Genomic DNA, 14,315 nt, shown 5'->3' on the forward strand with positions numbered 1-14,315 from the left:
GGCTGGGTTTTGCGCCCTCACCCTGGAATCTGCAGGGATGGAGGGATGGAGGATGAATCTCCCCCGCTCTCAGCCCATCCCTGCGGGGTCTGGGGGTCTCTGGGTGCTCCCAGCCCCTCTGCCCGGGCCTGGCTGAGCTTTTCCAGGCAAAAAAAAAGGGGGTGGGGAAGGAAAAACATTCCTGCCTCGTTGTTCTCGAGCGTCCCACACACGGAGCCGGCCCTCGGGAAAGCTCCGTGCGCGGCCGGGATCTGCAGGGAGAGCAAACAATGGGATCCCCAGGGACAACAATGCCCCATTGTCCTTTGAAGCCCGAACAATGAGACAATGGCCCTCAGTCTGCTCCCTCCATTCCCAGGGAATTCATTCCACGCCCCCCCCGCGGCCCCGGGACGGGCTTGGGCCGGGGGCTCCCGCTGGCCCCGAGCAGCCACCGCGGTCGCCGCTCGCTGTCCCCTCGTCCCGCTCGGTCCCTCGCAGCCGGGGTGAGTCTCGGGGGTCTGTCCCGCTCGGGTGGGGTGTGCCCGGCACAGCAGCAGCAGAAGGAGGAGGTTTCTCTCCCTTCCTCGGGGTTTCGGCGGCGGGGAGGGGATGGAAAAGTCCCGTCGGGTCACGCGGGCCGTGCCCGGAGAACAGCGGGGCTTTGTTGTCTCCGGGGGTGGCCGCTTGTCAGCTCGCCCTGAAGGATTCCCGGGGAATCCGAATCCAAATCCTCCTCCTCCTCCTCCTCCTCCTCCTCGCGGCGCTGGGAGCCAGCCCGCCCTGCAGCGCCGCGGAGGAGGCAGCGCGGGGTGGGGGACAGGGGGTGCCCCCCATCCTGCGGGGCCTGGGGCACCTCGGCAGCCTCTGAGCCGCTCCTCAGATGTCCCCAGGCCACCTCCGGCCACCCCCGAGGATCCAGCCGCTCTCCCTGTGGTCCTCCGGAGGAGCCGGGGGGTGAATCCCACCCCGCTGTCCCGGCTGGGGGGCACCGGGGCGGGTGGTGCCCACCCTGCCACCCCCAGGGTCCCTCTGAGAGGGCACAGCCGCGGAGCAGGAGGGGGAGAGGCCGTGGAATTCTCTCCCTGTGCCTCACAGGCTCCCAAAACGCAGGGCTGGTGGAGATCCAGGGCTGTGGGGACACGGGAACGCCAATTCCAGGGTCGGGGTTGCTCGGCTGGACTCGGATCCGCTCTGGGCTCCCGGTGCCGCCCTGGTGGCACCGCGCCCGGGCACCGCTCCGGTGCCACCCCCCTGTCCCTGCAGCACCCTCGGCCGCTCCTCTGGGGCCAGCTGCGGTCTCATTTGTCCTTTTCCCGGTGTTTTTTTTGTCGCTGGGATGGGGGGCGAGGGGAGCTGGCTGTCCCCAGAGGCCACCAGCAGCCTCCAGCGCCCCTTGCGGGCTCCCAGGACCCCCCAAAATCCCGCATCCCCCCCAAATCCAGCTCCTGCCGGTACCTATGGGCAAACAGACGCACCTGAATAGGGAATGAATGGAGTGAGAAAAGAGCCGGGAGCACTTTGTGCTCGCTGCGAGCCGGGAACAATCGCTAAATACAAATCAGCGAGAGAAAAGGCAGAGAGAGAGAGAGAGAGAGAGAGAGACAAAAGCAAGAACGGCGCCACAAAGGAGAGGAATGAAATGGTAAAGTAAAGTCAAACAAAAAGGAGCCGGGCTGAGACAAAAGGAGGGAACAATATCCCCGAGGCAATAGGCTCCTGAACAATGGGGACAGTGACAGCGGCACAAAGACACACTGTTTGCAAGTAGACGTTATCTCACACAGCCACTGGCAGGCCTGGCCCTGGCGCTTCTATTTTCAGGGATGCTTTTGTGCTGGGCTGAACAATATTCCTTGCATGGCTGCAGATACAGAGATCAGGGGTTTTTTTTCCTTTGGTTGGTTTTATTTTATTTTTTTTTTTAAGCTTTCCCGGTGCCAGCTCTGCCATAAAAACAGGTTCAGCCCTTTGGAGGACGGGGCAGAGCTGAGGGTGATTTGGTGACAATGCCAGGGGAGCTGGTGGCATCAGCCGGTGTCACCAGGCCGGGCCGCGGCGCAGCGGGAGCCGCCGGGATTTTAGGATGGACAATCCAGGCTTTATCGGGCCCGAGTTTGCATTTGAACAGCCTCGCTCGCAGCCCGACCGCGGGACCGGGCAGACCTGCACGATGGGTTTTGCCGGCTCCTTTTGTTGGGAGCGCTTTGGTTTTTAACCTCTGGAGGTGCTGGCTGGGCTGGGAGCCCTCGGCCACCGGAAAGTCACCCGGGCCCGGTGACACGAGGCGGTGGCACAGTTTGGAGGGGACAATGACACAGCTCAGGGCTCTGAGGAGGGGTGAGGATGTCCCTGGGATGTTCCTGGGATGTCCCTGGGGATGTCCTGGCAGCACCGAGCTCAGTTTTGGCGCTCCTGAGGCCACGGGAAGGGTGGGAGTGCCGCTCCCGTTTTTCCTTGTGGGATTGGGGCCGGCAGGAACTGTTTGGGGCTGCTCTGTGCCCTCCTGCGTGCGCCCATTCCCTGGAATTCCTCAGCCTCGGGATGAGCCATGGGAGGAGGATGCTCTCCCATGGAGAGCTCCGGCTGTGCCTGAGCTGATTTGTGGGATCGTGGGGGTCTCATCCGGCTGCTTCCCAAAAAATCCAACTCTGGAACCTTCCCAGCTGTCTCCCACTGGCTGGCAGGAATGTCGTGCTGCAGGTCGCGGTTACCCCCCAGCACTTTTGGGTGTGTTAGACACCTCTGGATCCACCCCGATCTCTTCTTTTGGGCATCCCACAAACCATCCACCCCTTCCCGCAGCTCCCGGAATCCTCCTGCCCCCCGAAATCCACCCCCTCCTCCCACACCAGCCCCTCCAAAACCCCGAGGACGTCACCGGGTCACCCAAAACGAGCGGGGACAGGAGAAATTGGGGTGTCGAGAAGCCGGGGCCGCCCCTATCGGGGGCCGATCTCCTGTTCGAGCAGCTGGGCTCAGCCCTGACTTGAAAAAGCGCCGCTTTCTGATATCGATCACCTTATCTGGGGGCACATCCTGTTGCTATTTCTGCCGCTTCCTCCCCTCAGCAGCTGGGGAGCGGCGCCAGCTGCTCGAAACCTGCGGGATGGGAGGTTTTGGGGCGCCTGAGAAAGGGTCCTGGGCTCGCTCTGGGGGTGATGCGATACCTCAGCGGTGTCACCGTGCCCTTCCCTGCCCGCTGCCAGCAGAGCTTGAGGCCACGAGGGTTTTCAGGGGGAGGGATTTGGGGCCCCGAAATCAAAGGGAAGCGTTCGGAGCCGTTCTGGGGGAAAACGGCTCCCGAATCCCGGTATCTGATCTTGCGGTGCGCCCCGAGCCGCTGCGAGCCTCGGGGACGGTTGTTCAGATCAAAACCTTCGTCCCCCTCTCTGCGCCACCGCCGCGCTCCGTGTCCCCCCCCAGCTCCCCCATCCAAATTCCCACCAAATTCCCGTTATCCGAAGGGTTCCTTGGCCCTGCTGGGTGATGGGAACAGGGAAAAATCGCCACCCCCAAGGCAGATGAAGCGTCTCCATCCTCCCCTGGCATCGGCTTTGCCCCGGGGCTGGCGCTGCCCTGGGTTCTGCCGTGCCACGGAGTCCCCGAAAGCGACATTGAACACCCCTGAAGTGACGATTTTAGGGGTTTTTTTTGGGAGGCAACCTTTTACCCTCTGGGGGCTGCTGTTTCTTATCCTTCCCCTCGGGAATTTTCCCAGTTTTCCCCAAAAAGCCCGGCTCTTCCCGCTGGAATTTTTTTTTTGCGGCGTCGGGAGCTCTTGGCTGCAATTAGCTGGTATTTAAACCCTCGCTAACCCTTAACACCCTAATGACAGCCGTAATGATGCTCCGCACATCCCGCAGCTAAAGATTACACTCGCTAATTAATTAAGCCCCGAACCCACCCCCTCCCCTCTCCCCGCTTCCCTCGGCAGCCGGGAGAAGAAATCGCTGAGAGTCTCTTAAGAAAAAAAAGGACATAAAGGCACCAAAATGCAGGCACCAAAACAAGACAAATGGGGATTTGGAGACAATCCGGGCCGCGTCCGTGTGACCCAGGGAGTGGACAGGAGAAAGGAGAAAAATGCCAAGAGCGGAGCGGGCAGGAGAGGGGGGAAAAAAAATCAATAAAAAACCCCCAGAAAACCCAAGAGCCGGCTTAAAAAAAACCCAAAAAAACAAAAAAAAAAAACCAAAAACGGGGAAAGAAAAGCACCAAGATGAAGGGAGCGACAAAGCATCAAAGGGAAGAGAAACCAAAGGCGTCGGAACAAAGGACGAGCTGGAACAAAGCACCAAAGAGGGGGGAACAAAAGCACTAAATAGAAAACAAAGGCGGGGGGACGAGAGAAACCCCTCGGAGGGGCTGAGGGGCCCGCTGGGCCGTGGGTGGCACCGGGTCCGCTGTGCCGGAGCCGGCCTGGCGGAGGGTGACAGCCCCGGGACAGCGCCAGTGTCGCCTTTGAAGCGACAGCGCCGGGCTCGGGTCCCCGGGGGAGGTCGGGGCTGGGCTCGGCCCCCGCTGCCCCCCGGCCGCGCCCCCCTCCGGGCCCGCTGTGTGGTCCGGCCGTCGCCTCTGTCCCTCCCGCTGTCCCTCTGTCCCTCTGTCCGTCTGTCCCGCTCCAGCTCGGCATCAGCCGCCCCTGCCCTGCGGGGTGGGCACGGCTGTGGGGACAGGGCCAGGCTGGCCGGGTCCCCCCCGCAGTGGCTTTGGATCGCGGGTGTGGCTGGGCTGGCCCCCGGGACAGGGACAGGGACAGGGACAGGGACAGGGACAGGGACACGGACACGGACACGGACACGGACACGGACACAGATGGACAGGGACAGGGACAGGGACAGGGACAGGGACAGGGACAGGGACAATCCGAACGGCCTGGCTGAGAGCCAGCTCGAGAATGGAGTCCCAGAGGTGCCACTTTGCCCTGCGGTCCCTGGCTGGAGCTGGATGTCCCCAGCAGGGCTGGCACAGGAGGGGTCACCCGCGGGGGGACCCCCAGGGATGGGGGAGCCAGGAGCCCGGCTGGAACTGGGGGGCTGGGAGATGAATTCGGGGTGCTGGAAGCTGGCCAGTGCCACCACGCCAGCTGATGGCACCTGGGGGTGGGTGACAGTGACCTCACGGGCAGCGGCAGCGCCTTCACTGCATCTGCCCGGGATTTTCATGGGGGGGACACAAGGCAGGATCATGGGAATGGCTGAGGGACCTGGGAATGGAGAGAGGGACACGGGAATGGCTGAGGGACACAGGAATGGATAGAGGGACACTGGAATGGCTGAGGGACATGGGAATGGCTGAGGGACATGGGAATGGAGAGAGGGACACAGGAATGGAGAGAGGGACCTGGGAATGGCTGAGGGACATGGGAATGGAGAGAGGGACACGGGAATGGCTGAGGGACACAGGAATGGCTGAAGGACACTGGAATGGCTGAGGGACATGGGAATGGAGAGAGGGACACAGGAATGGATAGAGGGACACGGGAATGGATAGAGGGACACAGGAATGGCTGAGGGACCTGGGAATGGCTGAGGGACACAGGAATGGAGAGAGGGACACGGGAATGGCTGAGGGACACAGGAATGGAGAGAGGGACACAGGAATGGCTGAGGGACACAGGAATGGAGAGAGGGACACGGGAATGGCTGAGGGACACAGGAATGGATAGAGGGACACAGGAATGGATAGAGGGACACAGGAATGGAGAGAGGGACACGGGAATGGCTGAGGGACACAGGAATGGCTGAGGGACACAGGAATGGATAGAGGGACATGGGAATGGCTGAGGGACACAGGAATGGCTGGAAGAACACTGGCATGGAGTTCCTGTGAGGACGCAGGTGAGGGCACACGGGATTGACCGTGGGGACACAGGAATGGCTGCGGGGACCCCTCTGAGGGTCCCTCTGCGCCGTTCCCAGGCCGGTGAGGAGCTCAGCCCGTGCCCATTCCCGAACAATGGCTCCGTTTCCGTGCAGGAAGCGAGGCCGGGTTTGTTCTCGCGGCTTTGCCCCCTCCGGCCGGTTCCGAAGGGGCCAGGCCATTGTCTGCAGCCTTTCCATGACTCAGTCCCGGGGATCCTGCGGCCCGGGGGCCTCCAGCCAGCCCCGGGCTCAGCTCCGCTGGCTCCAAGGGCTCCGGGCAGGGTGGGGGGCTTGGGAAAAGGAAGGCGAGCGCTGGCCGTGCCTTTCCCCTGCGTGCCCCCTGCTCCGGCAGCGCCGGGATCGCTGCCCCTCCGGCCCTGCCGGCCCCTCCAGCCATTGTCCCGGCTTCCTGCTGCTGAGCCAGGCAGAAGGAAAGCTGGATGAGGGATGGGAGGCTGGGAGTGAATCCTGCTGCCTCGCCCAGGTGCAGCCAGGTGGGAGCAGGAGCTGAGCGGGTCCCGTGTGACCCCGTCTGAAAGGACAGGGACAGTGTGTGTGACATCGTCTCTGTCCTGGCACCTCATGCCCAGCAGGTGCTGGGGGTGCTCAGCAGTTCCTGAGGATGCTCAGCAGGTCCTGGGAGTGTCCAGCAAATCCTTGGGATGTGCAGCAGGTCCTTGTGATGTCCAGCAGGTCCTTGTGATGTCCAGCAGGTCCTGGGGATGCCCAGCAGGTCCTGGAGATGTCCAGCAGGTCCTGGGAGTGTCCAGCAGGTCCTGGGAGTGTCCAGAAGGTCCTGGGAGTGTCCACCAGGTCCTGGGGATGCCCAGCAGGTCCTGGAGATGTCCAGCAGGTCCTGGGGGTGCCCAGCAGGTCCTGGGGATGTCCAGAAGGTCCTGGGAGTGTCCACCAGGTCCTGGGGATGTCCACCAGGTCCTGGGGATGTCCACCAGGTCCTGGGAGTGTCCAGCAGGTCCCCGAGGGGTCGCAGTGTGGGTGGCACCCGCCAGGCAGGGACGGCCACCAGCGCCGTGGCCACTGGGGCCGGCGAGGAAGGAAAGGAAAGTGAAAGTCCGCTCGGGCCAGGCTGTTGCCATGGCGACCCCAACAAAGCTCCAGCTCCCTCTTTTTTGGCTCCGTGGCGAGGGTCCCCGGCCGCTTTTGGGAATCGTGTCCCCGTCCCCTCCCACCCCTGGAGTGGCTTTGGGGCCAGCACAGCCCGGGGGAACGGGGGGATCGCTGGGTCCCCCATGAACCCCCCCCTCCTGCAGCCTCTGGGGTCCTCTCGGAGCCAGGGGTGGCACAGGGGGGCTTTGGGGACACTCGGGGCTGCCCGGGCAAGGGGTGACACTGGGACAAATTGTGGAGGAGCCGCCTGTGGGTCCTGCCCCGTTGTCACTGGGCCTCGGATTCTCCAGCTGGGAACGGGAATATGGGAATGTTCCACCGAGTTTAATGGGAATGTTCCTCTGACCCCCTTTAGGGTTTGGGGTCGGTGAGTGCAGCCCACTTCCCCTATTTGTGAAGATGGGAAGTTATCCCAGGTCACTGCTCTGCTCTTTCCCATGGGATGGGGACAGGGAGAGGGCTGGGAGTGGGGTGTGGATGCCCAAAACCTCTCCAGAACTCCCAGCTCAGCGCGTGGGGTGGGCAAACCCCAAATCCCAGCGGCTCCATCCCTCCTCTCCTGCCCTTGGGTGAAAAAAAAAAAAACCAAAAAAAACCCATTTGGAAAAAAAAAAAAAAAAGAAAAAGAAATTCCCAGGGAAGAAAATAACGGTGTGGGGGAGGAAAGAGCCCGGAGTCAATGGGAACTTTCCCGGCTGGTGAAACATAAACAGCCCTTCCGTGTTGACACAACATTTTAAAGGTTTCACGGCAGGAAAAAAAAGGCTCCTTGTCAACACTGGCCGGCCCAAGCCACCCCCTCTCCCTCTCCCTCTCCAGCTGCACTGCCTGGCTCCCGTGGAAAGGGGATTTTATTCCCTGGGGAAGGTGGGTGACGGAATTCCCGGGAGCTGCCGGAGGGATGAGGCACGGGGGACGAGGGGTTTGGGGTGTGGGGAGACCTGGAGTGGCCCCAGGTGGGGAAAAACCTCGTGGATCCAGCTGAGTTCCCCGTTTTCCTTTGCAAGGAGTGTGGGGGATTGGCGTCCGTCTGTCCAGCTGGGTTCAGTGTCTGTCTGTCCGTCTGTCCAGTGGTTCCCCTCGTGCCAGCCTTGCCGTGGGACACAAAAAGGGGGTGGGGGCAACAAAAAAAAAAACAAAACAAAACAAAAAAAGGGGATTTAGCAGCGTTTAAATCCTGGAGTATTTTGACATTTGAAAGAAGAGTTCCGTGTGTTTCCCTAAAATTTATTATTTATTATTATTATTATTTATTATTATTATTTATTATTAAATTATGAAATTCAGCCAATCCCTGCTGGGGTTGGAAAAAAGGAGGAAACCCTTTTGGGATTCCCAACAGGCAAAGGTTGCACCTGGAGGAGCCTGGAGATGTTTCAGGGGTGGTCGTAATCCACAAAATCCCTTGAAAATCCCAAACCTGAGAGCTCGGGAGCTGCGGGAGGCTCCCAAAGGGAGCTCAGAGGGCCTCACCTTCGAGGTGTTTCTGGGGCCGGGGGATGATTGATTTGGGGCATCAGGAAGTTTCCACGCTGGCCACAAGCCAAGCTGGCAAGCACGGGAGTGGGAAGAATTCCCGAAGTGCCGCCACAATGGGACCGTTCCACTCGGGCTGCGATGCACAATGGGGCCGGGCTGGGATCCAGGGAAAAGCTGTGCCAGGGCTGCCGGGGAGGATGGATCCCCCTTTGTTCCCCACCTGGCCTGCCCAGGTGAGCTTTCCGCTTGTGCTCCCACCTTTGCCCTCCCAGGTATGAGCAGGGAGCGCCTCACGGCCCCATCCAGGGGCTCCTCGCTCAGGAATTTCTGGGATGGGGGAATGGGCAGGAGTTGGATGGTTGGGAATTCTGAGGGAAGGGGGAGGTGGGGGATGAACCAGCACAGCGAAGGAGCAAAACTTGGGGTGATCTGGGAAGTTGGAAGGCGGATTTTGGGGTCTGTCGCTGAGATTTTGGGGCCATCCCCCCCAGGCAATGCGGGCTGGGCTCTCCAAAATCCAGGCGCGGCTCCACCCTCAGCTGGGAGCGAGGGGGGTCCGATCCCTGCTGGCCCCGGGGGGGTCTCAGAGTGTCCCCCGAGACCCCTCCGAGTCGCGCCCCAGCTTTTGGGGGGTCTCGGCCTCTCTCGGAGCTCCAGGGCAGAGCGTGGGAGCCGCCGGCGCTGTCACCCGCGGGTCCCCGGCGGGGTCTGGAGGGGAGGGGACGGGGCACAGGGGCCGCCCCGGAGCCGCTCGCTGGCTGGCTGGACCGGTGTCCCTCCTCCTCCTCCTCCTCCTCCTCCTCCTCCTCCTCCTCCTCCTCGTTCCCTCTCTCCGCCCGGCGCCGGGGCAGCTCCCACCGGAGGCGCTGGGGACATGGAGCGGACCTGAGGCGGAGCCCGCACCGGCACCGGCGGCAGCACCGACACCGGGCCGGGACCGGCAGCACCGGCACCGGGATCAGCACCGGCAGCACCGACACCGGGCCGGAACCGGCAGCACCGGCACCGGGATCAGCGCAGCAGCGCAGCGGAGCCGTGAGTGCGACCGGGGGGCACCGGCACAGCCCCGCGGGGCCGAGCAGCGTGAGGGGCCGGGGGAACACCCCCGGGGGTCGGGGAACACCCTCGGGGGTCGAGGAACACCCTCGGGGGTCGGGGAACACCCTCGGGGGTCGAGGAACCTCCTCGGCCGTCCGGGAACCTCCTCGGGGGTCGGGGAACACCTCCGGGGGTCGGGGAATCTCTTCGGGGGTCGAGGAACCTCCTCGGGGGTCGGGGAACCTTCTCGAGGGTCGGGGAACACCCTCGGCGGTCGCGGCTCTGGGAACCGACCGGGACAACCCCCCCAGAGCCCCTCGGCTTGAAGAGGAGAATGGAAAAGGGGGAAAGGGGCGCAGGGTCCGGCCTCGCTCGGTGCCGGCCCCGCCGCCAAGTTCGGGGCTGCAAACTCCGCTCTGAGCACCCCCCTCGCAGCCCAGGGGAGCCCGGCAGGAGAAGAGTTAATCCCGGCAGGAGAAGAGTTAATCCCGGCAGGAGAAGAGTTAATCCCGACACCCCCTCCCCACGTCCCACAGCCCCACCGGGAGCCGCGGCTCCGGGCTCTGCCCGTCCCACTGTGCCGGGCACGGAGCGCGGTCCCCGCTGGGTGCTTTGGGGACAGAGGGACAGGGGGACAGGGGGACAGTCCCCCCACGGTGTGCAGGGACAGACGGACTCGCTGTGGTGGCACGGACAGAGCCTGGGGGCTGAGGGGGGGACACCCCGATGGGTGCGGGTCCCTCTTGTCGCCACCTCCTTCATCCCTGTCCCTCGTCCCTGTCCCTCGTCCCTGTCCCTCGTCCCCGCCGCCCCACAAGTGACACTTTGGTGCACCCCCCGGTCCTTCCAGGTGTCTCGGCGGGGACAGGGGGACACCTGGCCTGGGGACAGGGGACACCTGGCTCGGGGACAGGGGGACACCTGGCCTGGGGACAGGGGATACCTGGCTGGGGACAGGGGATACCTGGCTGGGGACAGGGGGACACCTGGCCTGGGGACAGGGGACACCTGGCTGGGGACAGGGGATACCTGGCTGGGGACAGGGGATACCTGGCTGGGGACAGGGGACACCTGGCCTGGGGACAGGGGGACACCTGGCTGGGGACAGGATGGCTCCGGCCACCCCTGCAGGGCCAGCGCCGGGCAGCAAAGCTCGTCCGGTGCCACACGCGGCTGTCGGAGAGGCACAAACACCGCGACACTGTCGCGACAGAGCATGGCCAGACGGGGGGGGTGGGAGCGGGGACAGCGCTAAACTCTGTCGCCTTTTTGGGGATCAAATCTTGTCCCCGAGTAGCGACATCCCCGGAGACCCCAGAGCGGAGCCCCCCAGGCAGCGGGGACGGTCCTGAAGGGGGCTGGGGGTGCAGATTTGGGGAGAATTTGGGTTTTTTTTTTCACCCCTCGAGAGCCGAAAAAGCTCAGCGAGTTAAACCCGGCAAAGTTTAGCGGCAAAGAGAAACTCGGGAGCCGCGTGGTCCTAAAGGAGAGGTTTTACAGCGTAAAAGGCGGATAAACAGAAATGTTTGCCGCTTTCCACCTCTGATTAATGATTTCCAGGGGGTTGGTGCCAGGCAGGAATGATGCTGCCCAGGAAAAAATCGCGGCCCGTGTTGTTGGAGTCTCGGTTTCATCTCTTGGAGCACCTCAGGCTCGGGAAAAACTCCCCAGGAAAAGCAGGAGTGATGGATTTGAGGAGTGAAAAAAGCAGAATTAGCTCGGTTAATGTGATTTTTTCCCCCCGTAGCACAGAGCCGATAACGTCCCTCCCTCCCTCTCCCGTGAGCCGATAACTCCTGTTTGTAATTCATGCGATTTCCTCTCGCTTCAATTTAATTTGGTGCAGGATCCATTTCGGTGACACTGATACAGTACTTTTTTTTTTTTTTTTTCCTCTCTGTCTCTCTTTTTTTCCCTCTTTTCTTTTTGAAACCCAGCGATTTTCGGAGGCTTTTGTGCTGTTAAAAATAGCAGCTGGCCTTTGACAACCGCGGGCGGGCTCAGGACAGTTTTTCTTGACACATTTTCACCGCCATCCTCTCCCTCCGTGCTGATTTGTGTCCCCACAGCAGAACCCTCACCTCTCCCTTCCCAGCAGAGCAGAAATCCCAAATTTATTTATTTCATTTATTTTTTTAAAATCCTCTTTTTTCCTCTCTCATTGCTTTTTTTTTTTTTTTGCTTTCACCCAAACCCGCCCTAAATCTGTCTTGAAGCGAAGTTTATCCCAAGCCTGGGAGATGTCCTGAGGGGAATTTCTGGACTTTTTGTCTCCCTGCCGAAATGTCCATTATTCCAGGGGGGGGAAGATGGAGCAGCTCGTAAAGTTGTTATGTGCTGGAGGGGTTTAAATTTCATTTATATTTATATTTCATTTATGGGCTGTGGGGAAGGGTTTGTGTTCCTGGGAAGGGGGACACAGCGCTCTGCCACTGGGATTATTTCTAATTTTGGGACTTGCTGGCATCCCTGGGAAGGGGAATGCTTTAAAAGCGCTTTTTCAGTGGGATTGGTTTGGATTTTGGAGTTTTCTGGGGTTCCCAAAAAGAGGAGTGTGGTAAATCTGCTCTGTCAGTGGGATTGGTTTGAATTTTGGGGTTTTCTGGTGTCCCCAGGAAGGGGAACATTTTATAGCTGGTGGAGGTGGAGGGAATCTTTGGGAGAGAGGTGACAGGAATATTTGGGAGAGAGGTGACAGGAATATTTGGGATACAGGTGGAGAGAATATTTGGGATACAGGTAGGCTGTGGAATCTGGGATACAGGTGAGATGTTTGGGATGCAGGTGATGGGAATCTTTGGGATGCACTGGGCTGTATGGAGGGAATCTCTGGCATGCCAGTGGGATGTGTGGAGGGAATCTTTGGGATACAAGTGGAGGGAATCTCCAGGATGAAGGTGACAGGAATATCTGGGATGCAGGTGACAGGAATCTCTGGGATGCAGGTGACAGGAATCTCCAGGATGCAGGTGATGGGAATATCTGGGATGCAGGTGGGATGTGTGCAGGGAATCTCTGGGATGAAGGTGATGGAAATATCTGGGATGCAGGTGACAGGAATCTCTGGGATGCAGGTGATGGGAATCTCCAGGATGCCGGTGGGATGTGTGCAGGGAATCTCTGGGATGCAGGTGACGGGAATATCTGGGATGCAGGTGATGGGAATATCTGGGATGCAGGTGATGGGAATATCTGGGATGCAGGTGATGGGAATATCTGGGATGCAGGTGATGGGAATATTTGGGATGCAGGTGATGGGAATCTCCAGGATGCCGGTGGGATGTGTGCAGGGAATCTCTGGGATGCAGGTGGAGGGAATATCTGGGATGCAGGTGATGGGAATATCTGGGATGCAGGTGATTGGAATATTTGGGATGCCGGTGGGATGTGTGCAGGGAATCTCCGGGATACTCGGGGCTCTGGAAGCCGCTGCTGTCCCAACCCTCGGTGTGCTCGGCTCCCGGATCCCAACCCCAGGACAGCAAACCCAAACGAACTTTCAGGGCTGTTGGTGCCACTTTTGGGGTCGCTCGGAGCTGAGCCCGTGGATTTGGGGGATTGGGGATGTCACCCGTGGCGCCTCGGAGCACCCGGCTTTATCCAGAGCCCCGCTCCAGCTTTATCCCATTGTAAACATTCCCGGCTGGTTCGTGCCAGCCGGGCTTTGTGCCCGCACGTGGGATTGCAGAAATCCCAAAAAAAAAACCTCCCAAAAAAAGCTTTGACCACCCAGGGACCACCTCCAGCAGCCACAGCGCCGCTCCCGCTGTCCCACCCCGCCAGTTCCCGGCCGTGCTGGGGAAACACCCGCTGCTCGTTTTCCTTCAAAATTCCATTTCTTTGGAGCAAAATAATCCCCTCGCGGCAGGGCAGCCGCTGCCCCGAGCCCGCGGAGGAGCCGCTGCCCTCTTTTGTTCTCTGCTCCGAGGGAGCATCGCTGGGGGCCGGGGGTGAGGAATTCCCAGCGCACAGAATCCCGGCCTTGTTAAAGCTGGAAAAATCCTTTGGGATCGCGGAGCTCCCGAACCCGGCACTGCCCCGGCCAGCGCCGCCTGATCCCCGGGAAAAGAGGGGGGACCCGAGATTCTGGGGGGGCTGAGAGCGGCTGGGGGGCTCCGAGGGGGGCAGGGGGTGGCTGGGGGGGCTCAGGGCTGAGGATGGAGGAGTTTGGGGGGCCCAGGAGGAGCTGTGGGGGTCAGGAGGAGCTGGGGGGCTCAGGGATGATTACAAAGGAGATGTGGGGCTCAGACCAAGCTGTGGGGCTCAGGAGGAGCTGGGGGGTCAGAACAAATTCTGTGGGACTCAGAACAAACTGTGGGGCTCAGAACAAACTGTGGGGCTCAGGGTTGATTATGAAGGAGCTGTGGGGCTCAGAATAAATTCTGTGAGACTCAGAACAAGCTGTGGGGCTCAGGAGGAGCTGGGGGCTCAGAACAAGTTCTGTGAGGCTCAAGAGGAGCTGTGGGGCTCAGAACAAACTGTGGGGCTCAGGAGGAGCTGGGGGGCTCAGGGATGATTATGGAGGAGATGTGGGGCTCAGAACAAGCTGTGGGGCTCAAGAGGAGCTGTGAGGCTCAGAACAAGTTTTGTGAAGCTCAAGAGGAGCTGGGATGCTCGGGGATGATTATGGAGGAGCTGTGGGGCTCAGGAGGAGCTGTGGGACTCAGGGATGATTATGAAGGAGCCAAGGGGCTCAGGAGGAGCTGGGGGGCTCAAGAGGAGCTGTGGGGCTCAGAACAAATTCTGTGAGACTCAGAAAAAACTGTGGGGCTCAGAACAAGCTGTGGGGCTCAGACCAAGCTGTGGGGCTCAGGAGGAGCTGTG

The 14,315-nt window shown here is 60.8% G+C and overlaps 1 protein-coding gene across 3 annotated transcripts in view; it reads left to right on the plus strand.

Annotated features, from left to right (window-relative positions):
• The first annotated feature begins 419 nt into the window (after positions 1-419).
• The window catches only part of SOX13 (SRY-box transcription factor 13), a 33,304-nt gene continuing 19,408 nt past the window's right edge, over positions 420-14,315 (plus strand). For 2 of the 3 annotated variants that reach the window (XM_058856170.1, XM_058856173.1), the window contains exon 1: positions 9,293-9,488. The gene's annotated coding sequence lies outside the window, so the exon portion shown is untranslated. Of the gene's footprint in view, positions 486-9,292; positions 9,489-14,315 lie in introns of those variants that run through there. The other variant, XM_058856171.1, reaches the window with a different exon arrangement.

This window comes from Poecile atricapillus, chromosome 23 (genome assembly GCF_030490865.1).
Source record: "Poecile atricapillus isolate bPoeAtr1 chromosome 23, bPoeAtr1.hap1, whole genome shotgun sequence".
Lineage (NCBI taxonomy): Eukaryota > Metazoa > Chordata > Aves > Passeriformes > Paridae > Poecile > Poecile atricapillus.